The 25,179-nt window shown below is 35.5% G+C and overlaps 1 protein-coding gene and 1 pseudogene across 16 annotated transcripts in view; both read right to left on the bottom strand.

Annotated features, from left to right (window-relative positions):
• Nucleotides 1-25,179, bottom strand: part of Zbtb20 (zinc finger and BTB domain containing 20) — a 789,314-nt gene that overhangs the window by 444,810 nt on the left and 319,325 nt on the right. For 14 of the 16 annotated variants that reach the window (XM_060370416.1, XM_060370411.1, XM_060370414.1 and 11 more), the window contains one exon: nt 5,113-5,186. The exons of the other annotated variants lie outside the window; for them this stretch is intronic. The gene's annotated coding sequence lies outside the window, so the exon portion shown is untranslated. The remainder of the gene's footprint in view (nt 1-5,112; nt 5,187-25,179) is intronic. 16 annotated transcript variants of the gene reach the window in all.
• LOC110541072 (large ribosomal subunit protein uL3-like) lies at nt 11,920-13,878 on the bottom strand (annotated as a pseudogene).

Here is a 25,179-nt window from a genome sequence, read left to right as displayed (position 1 = left end):
AATGAGTAAATCAGGCAGGATGGTACATGATGGTAATCCTAGAATTTAGAACACTGAGGCAGGGGAATCAGGAGTTCAAGGTCAGTCTTGTGTACACAGAGAGTTGGAGGACAGTCTGTGGCTACATGAGACCCTATCTTCCAAGCAGACAAGACAGAAAACAAGTGGGTTTATGTGTGAATGATGGCTCAAGCTCTTACTGTAGTACATGAGTTTCAGAAGCTAATTTATCTCAACATGATACTGTGCTGTTGTGACAGTTTTATGTAGAAAGGACATACTTTATAATTTCTTAACCACTTTTTTTTTTCAGTTTTTAAATACATTTAGACCATAGAAAAATAATGGGTTGTGTGACCATATGAGCTGAGGTGCAACAGATAAAAAAAAAAAAAAAAAAGTAAGAGAGGCCCAAACCATTTGAATTTGTTAGGCCTGGTAGTGATACAAACTCACATATTAGCTTTGTGATCCTGTAAATGCTAATTTTGTGAGGCTCAGTTTCTTCATTAGAACATGGAAACGGTTCCTTCTTTGCTGAGCAGTTGCAGAATGTGGGTAACAATGATGATAGACAGCTCTTAAAAGGTATATAGTACATTAAGAAAACAGATTCAGAGTCATCTATATTGTTAATATTCCTATTAACTGAGGCTTCGGCACAAACCTGTCTCCTGTACAAACAGTCCCTTTCACCTAAGATTGTGAAAGTGTTCCAGTGTGGACTTTGATCATCTACTAGGTGGTTTGTGTATGGTAATGTGGCTGAGAATTAGGGTTCACAGGCCCAGCTTTCCCTCTTGGGCTCTAAGTATTTATTTAAATGGCTATATATCTAACTATATAACATGGATATGAATCTGAGGCCTGAATTTTGCTTATCTCCAAAATTAAGACTAGGAAAAAAAAAACCCTGTTTCTTTGCTGTTTTCCAATGGTGATGTCTTCTGACTAAGAGCAGATAATTTTCATTCCTTTATACCATAACCTACTTTCTATGGTTTAATATTAGCATCTCCTCTATTTTTAATTGAAAAGGCTAATTTGCAAGATTTTGAAAACAAACCAGTATCTCTATTATGGCTTACTGACTTTCTAGGATACTAATGCAACATGTTTTAAGATAGTCTCACTGTTCCTTAATCTAGAAATTAAGTATTTTTATAGAAAGTAACAATTTTCAAAGCTTTAATTGCTTCTAGGCCTCTGGTAATTGTATAAGATAAAATATACCAGACTTAAAGATAAGGGTAAAGTTTAACAGTAAAAAGTATAGTCTAGGAGTAAAACATACTATTGGTATATATTCTTTAGTTACATAAAGAACACTTAAATATTTTTAAAAAATGAACTAACCAGAAGCAGGGCTTTCATAATTATTAACTACAAAGGAAATGAGCTTGACCTCATCTGAGAAGGTCGTCAGTATTCTCTCTGCTTATGGGAAATGTGTCCTAAATTAGGTGTAAATTTCAGAGGTCCAAGCTATCCTCAAATTCAGAAACAATGCTTTACTGAGAATACACCATCCTCACCCACCATCCTCTTCCACACAGTTCTTTTCATGATGATACTTTGTAATTTTGTAATTATCTGTGTACTTAACTCATATGTTATTCTTTAATAGTTTATGAAAATTCAGCTCAGGCTTCAGAGATCATTTCTATATTCTTAACATCAAATACAGTTGAAGAATGAATTAATGATTTAATTTTTAGGAGATTTACCAAATATATTTACAACCCCTTAATTACACAACAGGGATGTTAGTGAGCATGTTTGGTTCACATCCCTGTAGGTAATAAATGTTAATCAGCATGGAGAGGAGAGAGAAGTTTGAGGAGAGTGCTTTTTGATGACCATATTTGGCGTTCTACTCTGGCATTCTCAAGTCATGGTCTCTCCTTCTTTGTAGGCCAAAGCTTCCATGGATATTTGTAAAAGTGGAACTGTTTCATCTTGTTGGGGCATAAAGACTTAGGTCATTAACTTTTTACACAGTGATTTGGACTTCATGGTAAGAAGGGGAAGGCATGAGTATGGTAAGATAGAACTGAGAAACTGGTCTTGGTCTAGGATCTGACTCTGGTTATAATAATAGAAAAGTCCTGATACTTCCCTCTTCGGATTGTGGAATTTCAGGATTAATAAAGGCACTGGAAAATAAATTACCAAATTTACTAATTATTTTTAAATTATTTAAGTTTACTACACTCCCCCCAAAACTGTTCTCTATAGAAATGAGTCCTGACAGCAGAGATACTCTAATACCATGTGCATACTGCTGGCAAGTCTGATTTCGATGTTCAGATTTCTGGCTTCATCCTCACGACTATAAGCTGAATAACTACAAAAATTTCTAGCAGACCAATCTTTGTCAATCACTTCACAATCATGGCATTCTCATGTCATGGTCTCTCCTTCCTCTGTAGGTTAAAGCTTCCATAAATATTTGTAGAAGTGGAAGTATTTCATCTTGTTGGAGCACAAAGACTTAGGTCATTAACTTTTTTGCACACAGTGATTTGGACTTCAAGGTAAGAAGGGGAAGGCGCACAATGTTAAGTGAACCAATAAATTTGTCTATGAAGGCCACAGGGTACAGTATCAGACTATGTAGGGATAATGAAAAAGTTTTTATCTTGTTTTCAGATTACTGCTTTATTCAATAATTTTGGACTACTTGGTAAAAAGTAATCCTGTCTCAAACACTATGAAAATGAAATGTGTCCTCCCCAGAGGATTGCTTGCTGGAAGCCCCAGGGTCCCAGTGATAGTCTTATGTCAGATCTACATGTTTCCAGATGATCTGCCTTAGGGGGCAATGTAGTTTCCACAGCCTAAATGTACTATCTATGCCTCAACTTACTAGTTTCAAAATGAGGGGATTCCATGATTTTTTACATTTCTTGCTGCTGTTATATTTTATGATAGTCTTTTGCACTTATATCAATTATACTTCAGTTTTCAACCAAAATGTTAATTTTTATAGGACTCTTTGATGGTCTTAAATGTTATTCAGTGTGATAATAGCACATTGACTAGGCCAAAATTTTATCATTTTAGTTTTGCCTCAGCAACCAGATATTATGAGAACCTTAATTTGCATCATTGTAAGCAAATCACACAAAAATGTAAAAAAAAAGTTCCTTTCAGAAAAAATTTTTAAACAGTGTTTGAGAGGTGACAAAAATGGTAGGTCACATGGATATGAGCTCTAAAAAATACTGTAGTCTTATCGTATTGAGAATTGGTTCTGATGTCTGACTCAACAAAAAGAGGATCTGCTCACTGCAACTTCACAAGGTCCTGTCCTCCTAACCCAGCATCCATGGTACCACTTCCTTCACTTCCTTCAAACACAGTCTTCTGTATAGCCAATGGCAGAGACGGTCATGGCTAACTACTGTCCATCCAGGTGGATTTATCTTTTGAGTCAATTCTAATGCATAAGTAATTGTGCAGACCCCTGAAGACTATGGCACAGACAGAATGGATATTTATAAATGGATACTTTTCTTCTGGGTCAGGAAAAGAAGCATAAGTTAGCAAGGTAATGGAAGAACAAGAGGCTGACACCATGTCTGATATGAACAGAAGCATGGCACATGGCAAATTAATATCTTTCATTAGTGACTGCAGACAGAACATTAACATTTTCCTAAGTGCCACAATCTGTACCCGATGCCTCTTTAGGGTAAGTAATTTCAAATTTCTGGCTTTTTAAAACTTTTGAAATTGTATTACAAACATCAGCTCTTTTATGTGTGTGGTTATCCATTACAGTGTTAAATATTAGGAATTAAAAAATGAATGAGTCCCTGCTTTTAGAAACCTTACCGACTGCAGGCTTAAACTGTTGTAATTATGGCAAAATTAGCAACTGTTTCTTATTTAATGGGTCTGGGTTGTCAACAAACCCAAGTTGCCAAAGTTCCCTTGGTTTTATTCTCTCAAAAATACAAAACAAAACAAAGCAAACAAACAAAAAAGAACTTAACAGAACTCAGATAAAAGACACAGCCGTGTAAACCTCAAGGCCTGTCTCCAGTCACTAATGAAAGACTGGAACGAAGCAAAGTGAAAATGAAAGAAATAGTCTAACCCTCTGTGTGGGGCCCTGCACTGCAGAAACCAGGGTGCAGCACGGGCACCCCACATCCAGCATTGTGAGAGAAGACTTGGTGGTTTATGGTTCTGACAGAAAACATGAGACTGTCAAACTTAGAAAGCATCAGAAACCTGAATTTTATTATTAAAATGTGCATTTTGATCTAAAATATGAAAAAGATCTTTCCTTGTAGCATTTCCCAACACTGAATGCAGCATTAAAATGATTTTCTTTCTCTTTTCCACCAACTATAAGCTTCTGTTTCCTACCCTGGGCATCTGAATCTTTTATTTGCTCCAGTTCTATTCACTGCCTGTTATTCAGACATTGAAATCCCAAATGTTAATTGTTCTTCCAAGTACATTGACAAAACAGCAGCTAAATAAGGGTAGAGCAGACTGTGGTAGACTCTGACATGCATTTATGGAACAATGGGGCTCTGAGAGACAGCCTTGTAGCTCACGGGAAGACATAAGATGTGCTATTTTGACTGTTTCATAGCAGAATGGGGAACACACGCACACAAGGGAATTATGCATTTTTACTTAGGTTTGCCCAAAATCTTCAAGGCTATAGAATCTTGTGATGTCATCATGAACTTTCCATTTCCATTGACACAAAGGCTAAAAATGTCTCGTGACATCACCAAAGAAAACGAAATCTACTTTGATTCAAAAGAATTCTTTTACCTCCTAAGGTTCTGGTATAAAAATGCACAAATCTTTCCACACAGGGTGTGTGTCACTGTTCTGGTGCACAGTGGGCGACGCCCTCCCTAATGAAATTCAAACCTGCCAAAAGAAAGGTTTCATAATTTCGAGGGAATAAAATACACCCTGAAACATCAAGCGCAATAACTTCTGAAAAGGAAATCATTTCAGGATATATTTCTTCAGGGACATTCAGATTCTCCCTGTCTGGTTACTATGATAGCAGCGGTTCTGTCCCTTTGTGGGCTGGCCATAGAAACACAGAGGAAGACACAGGAAGCTCCCACTTACAGGAACACAGTGCAGCTCAAGCTTTTGTTTTTAAGGTGCAGTGATTTCAGTCTTGAAATGTAACTTCAGGCAGTCTGAAAAGAAACAGGTTAAAATCTCTTTCAGTTATAATTGGTATTTCAGATTTAATTAAAAATTAAACTTTCATAATGTTTCCTCATCCAAAGCAATGCATTACCAGTCAAGCGGAGCTTTTTTATCCCTGTTAAGGGGGAAAACGAAAGAAAGAAAGGAAAAAAAAAAACTTTTCCCAGAGTAGTTTCTTAATGAAAATAAAAGTATCTAAAAGAGGAAACAAAGGTAATTCTGAAAAGAAAAATCTCTCTCCATGTTAAGGATTTCATAGTGGTATGGCCACAAAATTACTATGGTGAATTTAGTTACAATATAAGTAATTTAAAGAAAAATATCCTAAAGAAAAAATTTACTACCCAAAGAGTATGACAGAACATTGAGATCATAGGACAACATGGAAAAATCCATGGATCTGCATATCCATGTTGAAGGAAAATTATTACTTCAAGCAATTGGGAAAACACTACCCTGTAGTTTCAAATGATTGACCTTTGGGGGCACAGTTAGTAACACAAAATGCAAAATGGCTACTGCATTATATTATGGGCTGTCTGTGCCCAACTTAACATCAAACTATACTTCCTATACCATACTGTCACTAGTGTAACACAAGATCATAAGGATTTTATTGAGACATCCTGATTTAACTGTCTGGTTAAAACAAGACAAAACAAAAATAAATCTTTAATCTTCAAAATAAGAGTCCAGGCATTCAGATCTCCAGTAGTGTCCCAAAAACATCCTACTGTTTAGTTTTCAATCTTTTATAGAAGCACCATCTTCTACAAATACTAGTAATAAAAGAATCCCACACATACTACATTAAGTCATTCCTATTTTTAGCTTCAAATAACTAACACATTAGTGTTTAGAAAAAGATATTTTGAAATGCAAAGTGGAGCTATTATAATTATCTTCCTTATTTTACTTTACAACAGTATTTTTAATATATATTTGTTGCCCTGATTGTGGTAGGTTTATGTCTGACCCTCACATAATACAAAGTAATATTTTAATATTTCCACATGAGATCATAATCATAAATCACCCCTGAAATTGCACCTATTATTAGAAAATGCATCTGGTTCTCTCTTGTAAATCCTGTTTTCCTTTGAAATATATGGAATAATAATTTGAGCAATGTGTCTATTTGATGTACATACATTTTAAATGCAAACTTGCTCATAATTCATGCTAAATCCACCCATGAATGGGATTAGATTTTATATAAAAAATACTGACTTACTAAACTTTTCCTCTGCTTCTTGAATGCTTGAATTAGACTAAAAATGCACCAGTGTAAAGACAGAAATTATGGAGGCGTCACCAGGGACAACTGAATGAGAGGAGGGGAGAGCACATATATCCTTATAAGGCAACCAAACATTCATGAAAGACACTGACAAAAATAACTATGCTCAAAATTTTTATGGAATAACAATAACCCCTGATAAATGATTCAGAAACATAAAAAGTGTCCATTTCTAGATAAATCTGAATCACAACTAGTATTGTTCTCACCAACAAATGTGGTCATTGAAACTGTCTCACTGTCCAGCTTAGACAAGAAAAGGTGAGAGAAATCAGATTGAATATACATATATAAACTACTAACAGACAACTAGCAGTTCCTCAAACCAGCAGGCGTGGCCCAAATGAAACTATTCAAAATCATAGTTCGTTGTGAACAATAAACATTAAGTCATGTACACCCTCCCTCCCTGTCCTCTTGGACTAGCTTTCTTCTCCATTTCTGCCTGCTTATCCCTCTGTCTGTCTCTGTCTCTCTTCCTCTCTCTGGTGAGGGTAATGAAGCTCAAAAATAACATCTTGTATCCTGTTGAGGGAAACTTGGTCACAACTATCCTTCCAGATGACAAACTCATTCTTAAATGTCTGTTTCTCCAACCAAAGAAAACAGAGCAACTGAGAAAATAGACATAGCCTCACTTACACTCCCAACACCACTACTTTTAATCCCTGTGCTGCATTCATCAAGAGGAGGACTGAAGTTTATTTACATTATGCCTAACCTCAAACAGGACCACAAATAAGCCTAATAATGGACCGTTCTGTGGCACTCAGGCAAACGGCTGGGCAAAACAGATGGATCTTGCTTTGCGCCAGGACTTAAAAAATACAGTCGCCAATTCACTGTTGGCGACTACGTATCTTGGCCCAAAGATGGACCTGGAAGTCGGACCAGTTGTCTTTGATATGAATACTGCTCCTCTTCATTGCCACATGAACAAACCATTAACTCTCTCACTGAGCAGTAGGGCACAATATTAGGCAGAAATTGCTTGAAGGCTTTAAGGAGAGAGCAATACTCTGAGGGCACACTAAGATTGAGGAGCAGAAAATTAGGGCCGGGCCTTATTGTAGTAAGCTGTAGCCCTTCTCTCTGCTTTTCAACTTCGAACTTTCATGTTCCAAACCACATGGAACCCACCTTTAAAATAACCTACGAAGCATGTGTTATCAATAAGAATAAATTTCTTCTGACATATCAGTTTCTCCTATCTTTTAAAAAATTAATCTTAGGCTATAGTAAAATTAACATCAGTGGTATATGTTCTAATAAGAATAAAACTATAAGGATTTATAGATCATAATCAATGTTCAATGGCACAGTGAGGTCAGTGTAAATTACAAAGCCCAGAGAAGGATTCTCTCTGCACATATCTTCAGGAAAATAGCTCTGTACTTTGCACTAGATGCTTTAAAGACTCCAAGAAGCAGCAAGGACCCATTCTACAATTTTCAGGGTCACAGATAAAGCCCTTAGTCAAACAACAAAAACCATGAAGAATAGTGAAACAACTCGGATTGTAGGAACAACTGAGTAGGAACAAAGATGGCTTCTGACCATTCTACCTCATTTTAAAATCCTCATATAGACAGGAATTGAGACATCAGCTTACAGCTGGGCCACCAGGCTTCACGGAAAGAACAAGACACACTTCAGTTAAGGAGGTCTGTTACCTCAAGCACTTCTCCTAATGTTCTCCCAAGTATTCTGCTCTGATTTTATCTTGCATGTTCAGTAAATCTTTTATGGCTTATTAACTTTGACGCTGTACATATCTGATTCTTATGTGACTGTGGTCAGCATAAAATGCTAATAGTGAAATTTGTTTTTCAATTTTCCTTTTGAAAAAATATGAAAATTTCAAACATGTGGAAGAGAAAAATGCTCAGTGAGTGGGTTCCATCCACTCCCAACATACTCAGCTTCTACATATTCTCCTTATCAGTTTTCCTTCCACCAGGTTATAAAAGACAATGCCAGATAACATCACTCACCTATAAAGACTTTAGTATGCATTACTAAAAGATAACTTTTTATGAACCTAACTGACCTTTTTCACACCAAAAATAAAATGACTCTTTAATGTTAGTAAATGTTCTGTGATGCCAAATAAGATATTACGATTCTTCCACTAGTAGATTTCTTCTTTTGCAAGAATCCCATTCAAAATGTCAAATTCCACAGCTGTGCCATGTGAACTCAGTGTTTCTGGTCTGTGACAATTTTTGTTTTCCTTTACCTTCACAGTTTTGAACAAGATCAAATACTTCATGTTCTGTCACTGAACTAATACTGTCTATTAATTTCTCATAAATACACTGAAATTATGACTTTCAGAGATGCATACAAAAAGATTTATTATTATAATACTGGGCACTACATTCTGTCAACCTGACATGTCACTGAGGATATTAACCGTGGTTACTGGTTAGAAGGAATCAGCCATTTTTCAGTTTTAATAAACATTTTTATTTTACCACTATATTGAAGCATAACTTATAGGACATATGTCTGAGTCCCATGTCCTGTTACTGTGACAAGAAACACTGACAAAATCAACTTAAGAGAGAAAGGGTTTATTCATCTTATAATTCCATGTTACAATTCATTATCACATGGGAGTCGAAGGAGCAGGAAGTTGGAATAGCTTGTCACAGTACATCCACAGACAGGAACACTGAATCAGTGCATGCATGCCAGCACTAAGCTCTTTTTCTCTCCATTGCATTCACCACGGGGCCCAGCCCATGATATGGTACAGTCCAAATTCACAGTAAGTCTTTCAAACTCAATGACCTCAATTCAGAAAATCCCTCACAGGAATGACCTCAGGCCTACCTAATCCAGAGACTATCTCACTGATACTCATTTCCAGGTGATTCTACATTGTGTCAAGGAGACAATAAAAATAATGTCTTTATCACAATGTATTTATCCTTCCTATCAATAATCTTGAGTAAATCCAGAGGTATGCAACCATAAACACAACCCAGTTTGGGAATATTTTTTTCAAATTAAACTTCCCTTCATATATTTTAGCTAATGAGTGGAATTTGTATAGTGCAATCACATTTTTAAAGTCCATTTGTAAGCTAATGCACATTAAAGGCAGTTTACATCTTTTGCATATTATAAATAAAATTGTGTAAACATTCATTATGTGCAAGTCTCTATGTGGATATATTTTTTTCATTTCTCTTTGGGATGCACTGAGAAGTGAAATCTTTGGATTTTCTGATACGGTTTATTTTAGTTGTTAAGAAGTTTCCAATATTCTGAAATAAAGTATTAAATTTTGCAATCACACAAGCTGGGTAGGATGGTTCTATTTCTCCGCATCTTCATGAATACATTTTTACCGCATTTAAAAAAAGCAAAATTATAGCTACTATAGAAATGTGAAGGGTGCGTTCTGGCTTAAGTTTACTTTTCCCTAAGGTTACAATGTTGAGTATCTTTTCCTGTGTTTATTGCAATTCCTATTTCTTCATTAGCAAAATATTTATTCAAAACATCACATTGTAAATTGGATTCTTTACCATACTATGGAATATTTCATTATATGAGATAATTTATGATTTATAAATAACATTAGCAATTATAATATATTGATTTGTAAATCTATTTAAAACTTATAGCTGCTTTCTTGTCTGTGGCTTATCACTTCATTTCTATCGTGAAGTTCTTAATTTTGCTGAAGTTCAAGTTATTGACTCATCTTTTTGGTAAGCACATTTTTACCAAAAAATGTATACCTGCATATAATGTTTCTTATTAAATTCACTCTCCATTCTCTTCCTTCTACCTTTTCCTGTATTCCTTCCAACTTCATGTGCTCTCAGTTTTAAAGTTCACAGCGTCTAATCAGTGCTGATTGTATATGCAAGGGTGTAGGACCATATTTGAAGAAAACTCAATCAACCTTGTTCAGCAGCTATTAACTGCCAATAGAATCTCATGCAGGGCTTGGAATTCTTGACTGGTATTTTGGCTGGCTTCATCTTATCCAGGTGTTGTGCATTCAGTCACAGCCTCTGAGTTCACATGTGCAATTGTCCTACCATGCTCAACAAATAATGTTTCATTACAGATGTTCACTATTGCTGGCTTTTACTCTTTCTGCCTTCAGTCGTCAATAATCCCAGAATATTGAAAAAAAAAAAAAAAAAAGGTGTAATACTGAATGTGATACACTGACCAGCTATTATTGTCTGTATTAATCACCACCTACTGAAATTTTTTTCTTTAATGAGGGTTAAGAGATGGACTAATCTATAGGTATAAAGCTAGGGAGTGAGATGACAGTTTAATACTATGTTCATCTAAAAAAATAACAGTGTTAGATAGTGGCTTACTATTTCCATACCATTTATGCCACTACTGCACGAGTGGGCATCTCTTGCCAGTCCAATTATTACTAGGATTTACTCATTTTAAAATCAAGGTTTTGGTCTCATATCTAAGAACATTTTCTGACAAAGTCATGAAGATTTTCTTCTGTAACATCTTCAAGTTTAATAATTCTAGCTCTTGAATTTAGGTACATGAACTAATTTTTACAGAGAGTATGAGGCAAATATTTAAAATATAATAGTCATGTAGTCTTTGCACAATACTTAGAATTGACAAATTACTTTGATACAGCATTTATAAAAGTCAGCTGACCAAAAATAAAGTTTAATTTTCTGGATTCTCAATCTCGTTCCATTGATCTACAAGCCAGTATCAGAGTTTCTTCCTTATTATACTCTGAATGGTAAATTTTAAGATAAGATAGTGTGTACAATCTAATTTTGTTTCCTTTTTAATAAGTAACTGAACTACTACTGTTTCATTTTCAATGTTAAAATTGGCTTGTTAGTCTTTGAAAAAAAGTTATTTTTGATACTATTGCAAATGGAATTTTTTGTAATTTCATTGTTGCTGGTATACAAAAAGAAAACTGATTTCTGAAGTGAACTTGTACATAGTTACTCTGCCAAACTCCTAATTAGTTCATAAGTATGTTTATGTGTAAAACTTAATTTTCTATATGCCAGATTATACTATCTACAAATAAAAATCATTTGTATGTTTGACTTTTCCAGTGATTTCTGTCCCTTAAGGCTTCTTTTCTTTTCCTTTCTTTCTCTCTTCACTCCCTGTCTCATCATTTGAACACAAGTTTATGATACTGTCACATGCAGGAGGTCAGATCTGACAGCCTTGCCTCTTTTCAAATCTTAGCAGCAAGATTTCATGACTACATTTGTATTATAAATTTTTCATAGATGTCTTCATGAGGTTGAGAAGTCTCTGTTACTAGTTTGTTGAGGTTACTGTCACAAATAGAGACTGGATTTTTAAGCTGTATATATCTATTAAGATCTTAAGTTTATATTCTATTAGTGTAATATTTTATATTAATTGATTACTGGCTTTTAATTCAATCTAGCAGTTCCGGCAGTTCTGGGAAGAATCCTACTTGATCAGGGTGCACAAATGTTTTCCTATATTGCTGTATTTGAATAAGGTGTTGAAGATTTCGGTGTCTATTTTCAGTACAGCTATTGATTTTAGTTTGCTGTTGTGGATATTTTTTTCTGTTGACTGCAAGGCAGTATCCTTATTTTTTAAGTGTTCTTTTTTCTCCACTATAGTCTGGAAAATTATGTGAAAGATTTCTATTGTTTCTTTAGGCTTTGGTAGATTTATCACAGAAAGCAAGCTGTCTCCTTTTCCTCTCTTTCTCCCCACCATTCCCCCTCCTACTCTTCTCTCCTTCCCTCCACACTCTGTTTTTTTCTCTTGCCTTATCCATTTTATTTATCTGCTGGTTACAAGCCTATCTAAGCTCAATATTTCTTACTAGGTTAGCCTTGTTAACCTGAGCATTTCCAGTCACTTCAACTGAATTGTTGATTGAAATTGGGATATCTCATTCCATAATTTTATCTTAGAATCCTTTTGATTTCCATGAGATTACATCTGACCACTTTCTGATGTTAAACTGTTTTATCTTCAGCTCTGTCAATATTATCAATTTTATCATTATTTTTGCTTCTGAAATTTTTATGGTTCTAATAAATTTATGTTCTTTTTTATGTTTCTCCTTCTTTCCTTCCTTCCTGCCTCCCTCCCTCCCTCCCTTCCTTCCTCTCTTCCTTTCTTGCCATGGAAAAAGATGTTACAGAGACCCACCCAGCTGCACAAAGTGCTTCTGGCACATTAAGTTCCTTCCTCCTTGGCAACCTGGTCTTTCCTGAATGCTCCAACGAACCCTTTCTTCTCTTCTGTAGTCTGGAAATGACCATGACAAAACTTGGAGGTGGTGTCAATAAACCAGCATAGACTTGCAGAGGGAGAGCCCTCCTTCTGGCTTTTCTCTACACAGCCTTTCAAGCAGCACAAAGTCACTGGTCACTTCAACATAACTGACAAAGCCACCCAGTAAGTTGATGCTCTTGTAAGACTGATCATAGTTGGCAGAAGCATTGTTCTTTATTAGCCTCCATCTTTGATTACCTAGCCCTGACTAATCTTGTAGATTTTTTTATTATGGTAGCCTCTTTTGCTCAGCTCAAGCCACACAGAAGGCCACACAAGCAGGGTGCCAGGTGCCAGGTGCCAGGCTCCAACACAAGCAACCTTGTGCATCTCTAGGTGGGTATTGCAGAGTAGCTTCTCTGTAGGGCAGCAACTAGTGACCTTTTTGTATCTTTTACCTTTGGTCACCTTATGACAATCAATCATCTCATCCTGTCTAAACACTTGGTTCTACAGAACCTGCTACGGAAGCCTCTCCTGGGCCCAGTCTAGCTTCTCAGCCCAAGAGCCCATATTCACCTGGACCTTCATCAAGGGTGCCTTGTTAGGTCGCAGAGGAAGCACACACATCTGAGTGAGGGCATTTATGTGGATGTGTATAGGCACTTAAGTGGATGCCTTGGCAGTACTACTTTGTGCTGTTGAAGTCTTCCTTCAGCTGTTAATTGCCAATGTTGTCCTACCATTTCTTGTAATATTTGGTGAAGGTTTCTTCTTAGATATGCGTGTGTTCTTGTAGAATTGCCCTTTACACTTATCACTGATGTGGTTTGCAAAGACTGTCTTGAAGGTGCAGAGGCCTTGTGGGGTTTGCACGTGCCCCACAGTGCCCACAGCCACCACAGGTGGAGTCTCAGCAAACGTTATAGACCACATGACTTCTTTTTGATCACCTTGGACCCTGTAACATCAACTTCCCAGATGATGCAGGTCATGCGAGCCTTGTAGCCTAGAAAGATTGTGAGGAGGAATGACTTGGAAGGGTCATCCTTGGGGAAGGTCTTCACTTTCCCACTATGAAGACTACTGTGATCCCGAGACAAGAAGCCCAAGGACCCATGCCTAGAAGCAGAAAATTACTGAGGAGACCCCATGCCAGCAGACACAGCCAGCAGAAAATATTTTCTTTTCTAATTTATTGATTTCTTATTGCTACTAGTTTCTTTCTTTTTTTATTTGGGCTAAGTATACACTTACTCTGTATATTTACTTATACATGCTACTCATCTTTCTGTCACTATAATGAATCACATGTTAACTTATAAAGCTATAAGGATTATTTTCTCTTATATTTTGGGAGTTCCAATACATGATCCAAGTGAGCCCATTGATTGAAGACTCTAGAGTTGGCAGCATATCATAGGGAGACACTATGTTAAAGTAAACCCTCAATTCATACGTCAGGAAACATAAGGAAACTGAGAACTAGCAATATCCCACAAGCCCTTACAGGGCGACAACTTCATAGACAAGGCCTTTCTTCTAGGCTCTTTCAAACCACCAAGATCATTCCTAGAAACTTTACCTTTAACAAGTGACTCATATGCAAACAATGGAACTAAATAATTACTCAGGACTCACTATCTGATTTATTTGGGTACATAATAGTCACAGTTTATTCTCAATTCCTTTTAGTTTAATTTTTCTTTAGTATGTACATATGATAAGTTTATTATTAATACATTTTCTTCATCTGAGAAAAATTAATTTTATTTTCATATTTAAAGATAGTTTTACAAGATATAAAATTCTTAATTGATTAGCACTTCCTTTTGCTTTAAAACTTCTTTGACTTCTGGCTTTGTTTTTACTAAGAATTCAGGTATTAATGAGTGGCTCTGCTGTACGTACTCAATGTCTCTTTTTCTGTGTTTGCAAGACTGTTTTTTCTTTCTTTTCACTTTCAAATAAATTTTGCAAACTTGAGAAGTACTATTATGTTTCTTCTATGTGGAGTATGTATGAGCTTGTAAACTACATAAATTAGTATTATTCATCACATTTTGGAGGTTTGGGGGACATATTTTCCTACTTCCTGCTTTCCTTTTTTCAACAGTTTGGATGATGTATTTGTAAATTTTATAGTAAATATAATCAATTTTGGCATTACCCAATAACTGGGCATTGCCTAATTCTTTTCCTTGCAATTCAGTAATCTAGGTCCAGCAGCAAATAAATATGGGTATATATACATACATACATACACATACATATACTTGTCACAAAGAAAAATTCTAAGATGGTGACACAGGTATAGAAAAATCATCTGTGGCCTGGACATCTGTAGAGAGTTTAAAGTTTGTGGAATGAGGCTCTCAAAATGCCTTTAAACTCTGTAAAAGTTAGGATAGGTCTGAAGATTGGAATGTGGGTAGACTATATAATGAAGTTGTGAAACTTCTATTATGAAAGATCAAGCATTGCTTTTTAAAAGTATAGCTGAGAATACTTTCCCATAACAAAACTACTAAAATAATAGGGGTAAAGTTTCTGTTTAGGCACCAGCTTGACCTCCCCATTTTTATGAGCTGTGTGGTTGTAGTTTTCAGCAAAAGGGCCTTGCATTCAATTTGTGGAGAGCAGCATATTGTCTTGGAAACAGCTGCAGTTGTTTGGCAAGTTCCATCAGACCCATTTGACCAACAATAAAAATGGATGTAACCCAGTCACAGTACTGAAAGTGACAAGAGCTGGCCTGTTGAAACTACTCCCCATTATTTGGAGACTCTATTACAATAGCCTTCATATATTTCAGGATGTTTCAATGGTACTAGGCTTCCTTCCCACTCCCCAAACGATCCTCATTTCTACATGTCTCTCCTTGCATTCCCTCCCTAAACTCTATTTTTTCTTTGCTTTTCCACCTGATTCTCCCATTCCAGTCCCCAGCCCCTCCAGTCCACCCACATAATCTATATTATTTTCCCCTCCCAGAGAGATCTATGCTTTGGTGTGTTTAAAAACTCACTTATGTTAACATGTTTTTGTTTTAATCCCAGCTGTGGGATATGGGGCTGATTCAGACTGTCCACAGCAGCAAACAATTTCCTTGTGTCAGCTCTGAGATGGGCTCTTTGCAAGCTACAGATAGTTCAATTTGGTGGATCTAGGAAGGGAATAAAGGCCAGAGACCAGGGAGAGAAGGGAGCTCAGAAGGGAAGAACAATGCCAGTGCTCTCCCCTGATGCTCCTCGTTGCAGTTGATGCAGTCTGATGAGAAGATGTTGGAGACATCCTGAAACGAAGACTGGAGTTGCCTCAATGACCCCGATGACCCTCACCAGCAGGAAGCAGCTAAAGAGAACTAAGCACTGGTGTTGGGGTGATGGAACGGATTGGAATGGAGAAGAGAGAAAGGGGTATAAGAAATGTAAATAAAACAGAATTTAATAGTACGCCAATATTCATGTGCTACACTACATGCACCAGTCTCTTCCTCTATATCTAACCTCTCTAGGTCTGCAGATTCTAGCTTGGTTATCATTCGCTTAAGAGCTAATATCCACATACAAGTGAATACATACTATACTTATCTTTCCGGGTCTGCATTCCAAACTCAGGATGAGTTTTCTAGTTCCATCTAGTTCCCTCTATATGTCTATACATTTCATGATGTCATTTTTTAAAACAGCTGAGTAATATCCACTGTGTAAATGTACTGCACTTTTTTTTTAAAACCCATTCTTCTGTTGAGGGTCATCTAGCATGTTGTTTCCAATTTCTAGCTATTATGAACACAACAGCAATGAACGTGGTTGAGTAAATGTCCTTTTGGTATAATAAAGTGTCCTTTGGTTGCCCAAGAGTAGTATAACTAGACCTTTTCTTGTTTTGTTTTGTTTTGTTTTAGATCTTGATATAGACCAGCTCCCATCTTTCTGAGAACTTGCCATACAGATGAACGTGCCAAAAGTGGCATGCTTGCAATCCTACCAGCATTGGAGCAGTGTTCCCCTTATTCCCTATCTTTAAAAGTCTGAGCTGTCACTGTGTTGATCTTAACCATTCTGACTGGCTTAAGAATTAATCTCAGAGTAGTTTTCATTTGCATTTCCCTGATGACTAAAGATGTTGGACATTTTTTTTTCAGTTTGTTTTACTTTTCAGCCATTTGAGTTTCCTCTATTGAGAATTCTCTTCTTTGGTCTGTACCACATTTTTAAATTGGATTACTTGATTTTTATATCAAATTTCTTGAATTCTTTATATAATTCAGATATTAGTCTTCTATCATATGTGGAGTCAGTAGAAAACTATTCCCATTCTACAGTTGCTGCTGTCTGATTGATGATGTTGTTTGCCTTACAGAAGCTTTTCAGTTTCATGAGGTCCCATTTATTAACTGTTGATCTTAGCACCTATGTTATCAATGTTTTATTCAGAAAGTTTTCTCCTCTACTAATGAGTTCAAGGCTACCAAAGAGCATCATAAACATTATACTAACCACAACACTTTTGACATATAATTTTGTCCTTCGTGCAAAACAAGCTATGGCAATGATGGCACAAAGCTTTTAGGAGTAACCAGTCAGCATTTAATTCAACTTAAGACCCATTCCATGAGTTAGAACCCGTATTCAACACTGCTTGGGTGACCAACAACCAGAGACTATATAACCCAGAGACCTAGGAAAAAAGCATATACTATTGGATGCAAATAAAATAAAAAGCAGTGATAAAATGACTAATGATACTCTGCTATACTCATAGATCAATACCTTATTCAACCTTCATAAGAAAGAGTTCCTCCTGCAACAGACAGGAAAAAATACAGAAACCCAAAGCCAGACATTATGGAGAGAGAGAAAGAGAGAGACCAACAACCTTGGAACACGCAACTCTAAATGGGATGTCTCCATCAAATGCCTCCACTCAGAGCTCAGGGAAGCCTGCAGAAGAAGAATCAGAAAGAGCATAAGAGCCAGAGGTCATGGAGGACACCAAGAAAATAAGTTCCTCTAAATAGACAATGCAAAGTTTATATGAACTCACAGAGACAGAAACAGCAAGCAGAAGGCACACAGAAGCCTGCAAGCAGGTCCTCTGCATATATATTATAGCTTTCAGTTTAGTATTTTTATGGGAATCCTGAGCAGGTGATGAGTGAGTCTATGATTCTTGTGCCTGTTCTTGCTCCCCCCCCTTTTTTTTTTCCTGTTGTCCTGCTTTGTCCAACTTCAACTTCAACGTGATGGGTTTTGATTTCTCTTATATTTTATTTTGCTATGTTTTGCTGTTATCTCTTAGAGGCCTGGCCTTTTCTTTTTTAAATAAAATTAAATATTCAAAAATTTTCAATTTATTCTTCTCTCATACATCAGGACCACAGTTTTCCCTCCCTCCACTCCTCTACTTCCTCCCCTACATCCCATCTTCCATAGATCTACTCCTCTTCATTTTTCCTTGAGATATAAGCTGAACAAGGCCTAACAAAATTCAAGAAGACGAGGCACAAACCCTCAGAATCAAGGCTAGATAAAGCAATCCAGTAGGACAAAAAGGGTTCCAACAGCAGGCAAGAGTCAGAGGCTGCTCTACTTCCATTGTTAGGAATCCCATAAGAACACCAAGCTAAACAACCATTACATATATTCAGAGAACCTGGTGTGGCTCTGTGGTTGCCACTTCAGTCTCTGTGAGCCGATATGAGCCCTGAAGCCTGTTCTTTTCTAATGAGAGACAGAAAGGGAGTGGATCCAGATGGGAGAGGAGATGGGAAGCAGCTGGGAGAAGCAGATGGAGAAGAAACTGTAATCCAGATATATTGTATGAAAAAGAATCTGCTTTTAATAAGAGGAAAAATAAATAAATTAATAGGCTAAGTCAAAAGATATATATATTATATATAAAAGATATATATTATATATATAATATAATCACACATAGACATACATGTATTAAGAAAGGCTGGAATTATACTGGCTCATCATGAGATTCTATGGAATTTAGAGTTATACTGAGCTGAAATATTTTAATCAATTTAAAAGAACACAGCATACAATCTAGACTTAATATCATACAGAATCATAGCTTTGGAATCTCTTCAAGTAGGTCCAAATACTTAAGGTTTCTACATATGCTCTTACTATCATGTCTAATGATGTTCTGTGCTCACTCAAGGCATATTTTTCAGGAATATATTAAGAAGATATTCTCCATAGTAACTAAAAAATGATACATTATGAAGTTCCTATATAGAAAGAGAGAATAAAGTTCACTGTAAATATGACTTTTTCTTTAAATGAAGTTCCACAATAAAATTCTTACATAGAACATTTATCATATGAATAGTTACAAAATCATTGATATGCATTGCATGAGATGAAATAAACATATAGTATGTGCTTCTAGAAATTTTCAAAAATTATACTTAAAAGACACCAAGAAGAATACAAAATGTATAAAACTTTAGCTCTGAAATATGATTTTTTTCTGAACCAAAACGAATGCTTCATGCTTAGTAAATGTCATAGAATAGAAGACTCACCAACCTTGATGTATGAAGATGTCACAGCTATAACTATCACTTTTTCCCTAAGAACCTGTACCTGTGAAGATTACTGACTCCATTTTAAAAAGAAGAAATATAACTCATAATAAGACCCTGAAATATCACATACAAGGCTCAAACTATGAGTAAGCTGGAATCTGGAATATGATGGAAGTTTATTACCTTGTATGACATAGTTATCACTTAAGTCAATATCCAAACTATTATAACAAAAATTCAGAGCCTCCCCAGCCCACTTACTTTTAGACTAGAAAGGCTATGGAGACAAATATTAAAATGGCTTTTTGGTCCTCCAAAGTGGAAATTCTGTGGTTAGTCTCTCAGGCAAAGTAGGTGGATATTTCTTCTGCTGTGTATTTTGTTAGGCTCTGTAACTTCTATTGGAGGATTCAACTGAATCCCAAAGAGATGGTTGCTTTTAATATTAACAAAGAATAGCTGCATTTGAGATACTCTACAATTTATTGTCATCAAATGACAGCCAAAGTTAAAACTTAAAACAGAATATATGGAAAACTTCCTGAAAAATTTTGTAGCCCTTCCAAGTGAGTTTAGTACCTACATACACTACAGAAAAATCCAGAGTGAGATATCTTTCTGATCTGAGTCTCTTAACACTGAAATACTAAAATGTTTCTTGTAAAATATCTCTTCCAACCCTTAGTATTTGCAGTGCATGTTTTCAAAAAAAAATATATGGTGGAGTCCACTGCTTCCAAACATGCATAATAAACACAAGATGCATTTTGTTCTTATATATGTGGTGTATGTGTGTGCACGTGTGTCCAGGTGTGCTTGGCCATGTACATTTGAGGTCTGTCCCATTTGATCTTCACCTCCTTGATTCTGAGTCAAAAGTGTCTCACTGAATTTGGATCTTGTCCCCTGGTAAATACAAGCTCTTACCATTCCTTTTGGTTGCTCACCAGTCCTGGATGAAGATACACCTTTGTTATAAGATATAAAGAAATAAAGCTGGAACTGATCTGGAAGCTTCTTCCCTTCTGCCTAGCTCTCATAGTGACAAAAGGTGCTATGTACTTTGCCATGGGAGGAAAGTTATCAAGGTTCTAGCCAACTGTGAATTCTGCAAACAACAATGCAAATCAAGTTTGCCCAGCAAAATATGTCCACTGGCACAATAGTGACTATTATGGGGTATCCACTCACTGTATGGATTGGATTTGAAGTCTCTCCACAGAAAGATATTCATTCTGGGTACTGTAAACCCAGCCAAAACCCCACAGCAGAAAAGATTTAAGTCCAGATGAAAACTAAACAGCTGTTTAGTCAGTCATGGTGCTACAATGCTTTCTTAATATTCATATTTCTATGCATAGACAAATGTTACACCAAGACTCACCAGCGAAGCTACGTTTTGCAATGAACTATGGAGAATGAGGACCCGTGTGCTGAATAAGTGATGACAATATGTCAAGCCCTACACAGAACACGTAGACGGTCTGCTCTAACACTCAGGCATAAATGCAGGAAAGGGGTGGAAAGAAAATAAGAGTAGAAAAATTAAAAAAAAAAAAAAGGAAGAACAGGAATTGCTCTCGGCTGAACAAGACAGAGCCACTGAAATCATGACTTCAAAGCAGTTTTAGTTGCCAGCCTTGGGTCTGGGCCTGTTATCAGTCTATTATAGATTGGAAGATTCATGGGGCCACACTTGACCCTGGTGAATTACTGATTGCCAATGGAGCCATTGACTTTATTTGTGTACTCTAGCTAAGCTCAGAAGGCTCTGATGGGTAGTTCAAAACCCAGACCACACAGATGGCCCATATCAAATATAGTGGTCATAAGACAAAATCAAAAGACTTCATGAATATGAGAAAGGGTCTGGTAAGGTGACAGTGTAATAGTGGTGAGAGAAAGAGAACAGGATGAGATGAGAGTAACTAAATTATATATATTTTATATATATAATATAAAAACAATCAGGGAAAATAATGGAATGCATAAAAATGTATAAGAAAAATTATAAGCATCAATAATCTGATTGTACAATAATAATCACCACTAGTGTAATTTCAGATACTATTCCAATGAGATACATTTTTTATTTTTTTTATTAATTACAGTTTATTCACTATGTGTCCCAGCTGTAGCCCCCTCCCTCGTCCCCTCTCAATTCCTTCCTCCTTCTCTAATCTCCTCTCATGTGCCTCAGGATCATGTGGAAGGAAACACATTACCTAAACACATTAATAAACCATCTTCTAGCCCCACTGAAGTAAATCTTAGCACCAGTTTGATTTTGTCAAATTTGATTTATTGATTTATTGCACGTCACTAAATTGCCTCCTCATCTCACTATTCCTATGTACTAAAACAAATGAGAGCTTTCTACACTAATTATTTCTAAAGTTAATATAATAATTAATCAAGTAGCATTATATCCCATGGGCTTGATATCATCAACTTTTAAATAACTTATTACCAATTGTTACTTCATATATTTTGTTTGATCTTACATTTTCCTGTGGGGAATCCTAATTTTGTATATAGAGAAATGTACCATTACACAGATATAAATTTTCTCAGAAATAATATGGAAGTTAACATTTGCTTCTCAAGAGAAGCAAAGTGGCATATTTGAAACTGAAGCATTAGAGGAAAAAAGTGCATTACAGTAAAGACAAATTGTTTTAGGAAGCATTCTTATTTCTGTATTTTCATTCCTGTTATATTTACTATAGTACTACAATAGTAATATGCACAATTAAATGTGAGATATGCTTATAATGTTTAAGTGCTATAAAAGCCCCAATGCATATTTCTCAGGAGTCTAATCCAATTCTGTTTGAGGAGTTATCTTCTGTCTATGCACTCTGTTATGGAGAATTACATCACATCCCATGGCTCAGATTATCTACAATTCATAAAATACTTTAAAAAACTGTTATGAAGTAGGTTCTGTTAAATATTCATAAAACGCCTTCTTCACTTGGTTCAGTACAGAAACACACTACATATCAATCTGTGTTCCATCAAGACAGTTGCTTCAATATAGTAAGTTGGGTAAATAGAGGAAGTGTGCTATGCATAATTTATTTACATTTTAACAAGACCTCAAGCAAATGGCGCCACACAGGAGGCTCTTAGAGAAGGGGAATTGGTGGCTGAGAAAGGCCTTGAAGTTTGGAAGCTACATTGTTTAATCAATAGTATTACTTATATATCAATGTAAAATAACAGCTCCAAAGAGACAAGTATGTGGTTTGTGACAAATATCATTTAATGCCAGCAATTAGAGTTTAGAAGGGATAATATTTTTTTTACAAAATATAACATTTTAAGACTATATAATGAACACTAGAGTTTAAAATGTTAACCTCTATAAAATTTTAAAAAATAATATATAAGTCCAAAAGATGAAAACATTCTCCTTTAATACACCAATATTTCTTGCCAGCACCTCTCTTAGTAGATACGCTAACTTTGTGTCAGCATACAGACTCCTCCTACTTTGCATGCCAATTCTTTGGTTAATGCTTTTATAACACTGGAAGATATTTGGAAAGCAAGGATTTTAGTTTATATTAGTCTTATTTCTATGCAACATCACCTTTTATTTGAAAACAATTGCGTTAGTTTAAATAGACCCTTGTGAAAGTTTTTAACAAAATATAAAAATATAGTAATGAAAAAATAAGAGACAGCATATGAATTAGAAGTGCACATCCAGTTGAAATCAAGTGTAATCGTGTAAGGAATTGTCACCAGTAGTACTGTGTGGGTTCGTGTGCATGTATCTGTCTAGACAATGTAGTTCCAACGAAAAAAAGATAGAAATACATTGTTAATTATAAGAAAGCTTTGAGTAAATGTGAATTAAAGTATGTTCTATGTCTTTCAATTGGAGCTTCAAATTTATCAGTCTGTGGCATATAAACTTGAAATCAGGTCTAATAGTTGAACAAAATGGAATTATAATTTACTTTATCAATATTAACAAAGTATACTTATCTTAACCTTAACTATGAAAAAAGTATTACCATACATATAATCAAGAAGTATGCTTCCTATCACAATGATCACTTAAATGATTGAAAATTTTTAATTAATACACTGGGCTTTTAATCAGAATTTTAAAAGACTAAACCATTATTGTGTGCTGATAATCAAATTGCCTTGAAAACTCAATGTAACTTCAAATAAACTACTAACAGCTAAGTAAAAGAACTAGAGTTAAATAATAAAAAATAGTAGACAGATTTTCTACTGAAAATTTGGAAAGTAGAATTCATAGAATCCCAAATCATAACAAGAAATGTTTCATCTATACTGAGGAATTTAAAGAAACAGGAAAGTAAGATGATAAGATTGACTTGTAAATAGAACAATTCATAATGGAAAATACTATATAGTTCTGAATGCTGAAAACTAAAATTAACTTATAGATTTAATAAAATTCTACTGAAACATTTTATGAACTCAGTGACAAGAAGTAATTATGAAAAATATGTAGGTGACAGTATTAAAAATATCTTTGAACAGAGTGAAACAGCTGTTGAGGTGGATTGTATACCTGGAATGCTAGCACTTGGAAAACACTGGGATTAGGGTTTGAAGGCCACCCTTAGTGACATGGCAAGGTCGATTACAGCCTGAATTATGTGAGACCCTGTCACAAAAAAGCAGAGAGGGAATGAGGGGAGAAAAGGGGAGAAGAAAGAAGAAAAATGAGAGAAAAAAAATAAAGTCTTCTAGCTAATAAATACATAAACTGTGAAGGTGTAAGAGATAAAACAGAAATAGTGAAAGAACCAAACAAGGGGTCTGTAGAAGATTCTAATGCTGCTAATATTTATATGCAATAATGCATGAGTGTGAGTGATGGTGATGATGGTAAGGCAAAGACTAATCATTCACACACAATTAAGTAAGATGCTGATTTCATACCTCAGACAAAAATGACATTTAAAGAAATAGAAAATAAATAGAGGTATCATAATAAAAAAAAAGTTGGGTCATTACCCAATATCAAACTGTTGAGTAATGTAACAACAAAGGACAATATAACAACTACCTATAAGAGTATTTAAATTTTTCTCACATCAACAGTAGCAAAAACAAGAATATGGCATATGAAAAATAGGACAAACACTTTTGTATAATGTTTGACAAAGTTAATGACTTAGCATTTAAAGAGCCTGACAAATCAGCAAGATGACAGTACTAAGGGACACAAGCAAACTCTTTATTGAAAGGAGGAAAAAACGGCAAATAAGTATATGAGAAACAAGCTACTTCTGTGTTCATCAAATGGATGTGAATCAAAACAAAAGAAACCTGGCTTTGTTTGCCAAATTGCCAAATAGCAATAATATTCGAAGGTAGAAAGTTATCTAGAAAAACCCTTTCACATACAATTATGGGAATTTTATCCAAAAAACCTTGAACGTACACTCTCTAACCCAGAAATTCACACCTATAGAAAGATGGAGCCTCTGAGCAGAAGAAATCATGGTCAAAAGCACTTTAGTGTTAAACACAGAGACTGATTAAAAACTTTCTTATACAAGGTACAATAATTTGAAAGTATTGATAGCACAAACTGTATAACTATCATCTAAATATTGATGCTAAGAAATCACAACAAAAAACAGTGATCCAAACTTTATTTAAAAACTGACATGCAAACACATATACTTAGAGCTGTGCATAAAGTTGGAAGGAAGTAGGGAAAATTTTAAAAACATCTCTAATTGATGGTGACAACGAATTTAAGATTTAGTTGCTTTAATCTCTTTCCAAATTCCCTTTAATAAGCATATTTCACATTTTTATCTTAGAATAAATACTTTGATTCGAACTGATTTATATGTGTTCAGAATCCACTCAAGGCAAA

This window comes from Meriones unguiculatus, chromosome 17 (assembly GCF_030254825.1).
Source record: "Meriones unguiculatus strain TT.TT164.6M chromosome 17, Bangor_MerUng_6.1, whole genome shotgun sequence".
Lineage (NCBI taxonomy): Eukaryota > Metazoa > Chordata > Mammalia > Rodentia > Muridae > Meriones > Meriones unguiculatus.
Note: the sequence above shows the minus strand (reverse complement) of the source record. Positions and strands in the feature narration are given on the sequence as shown.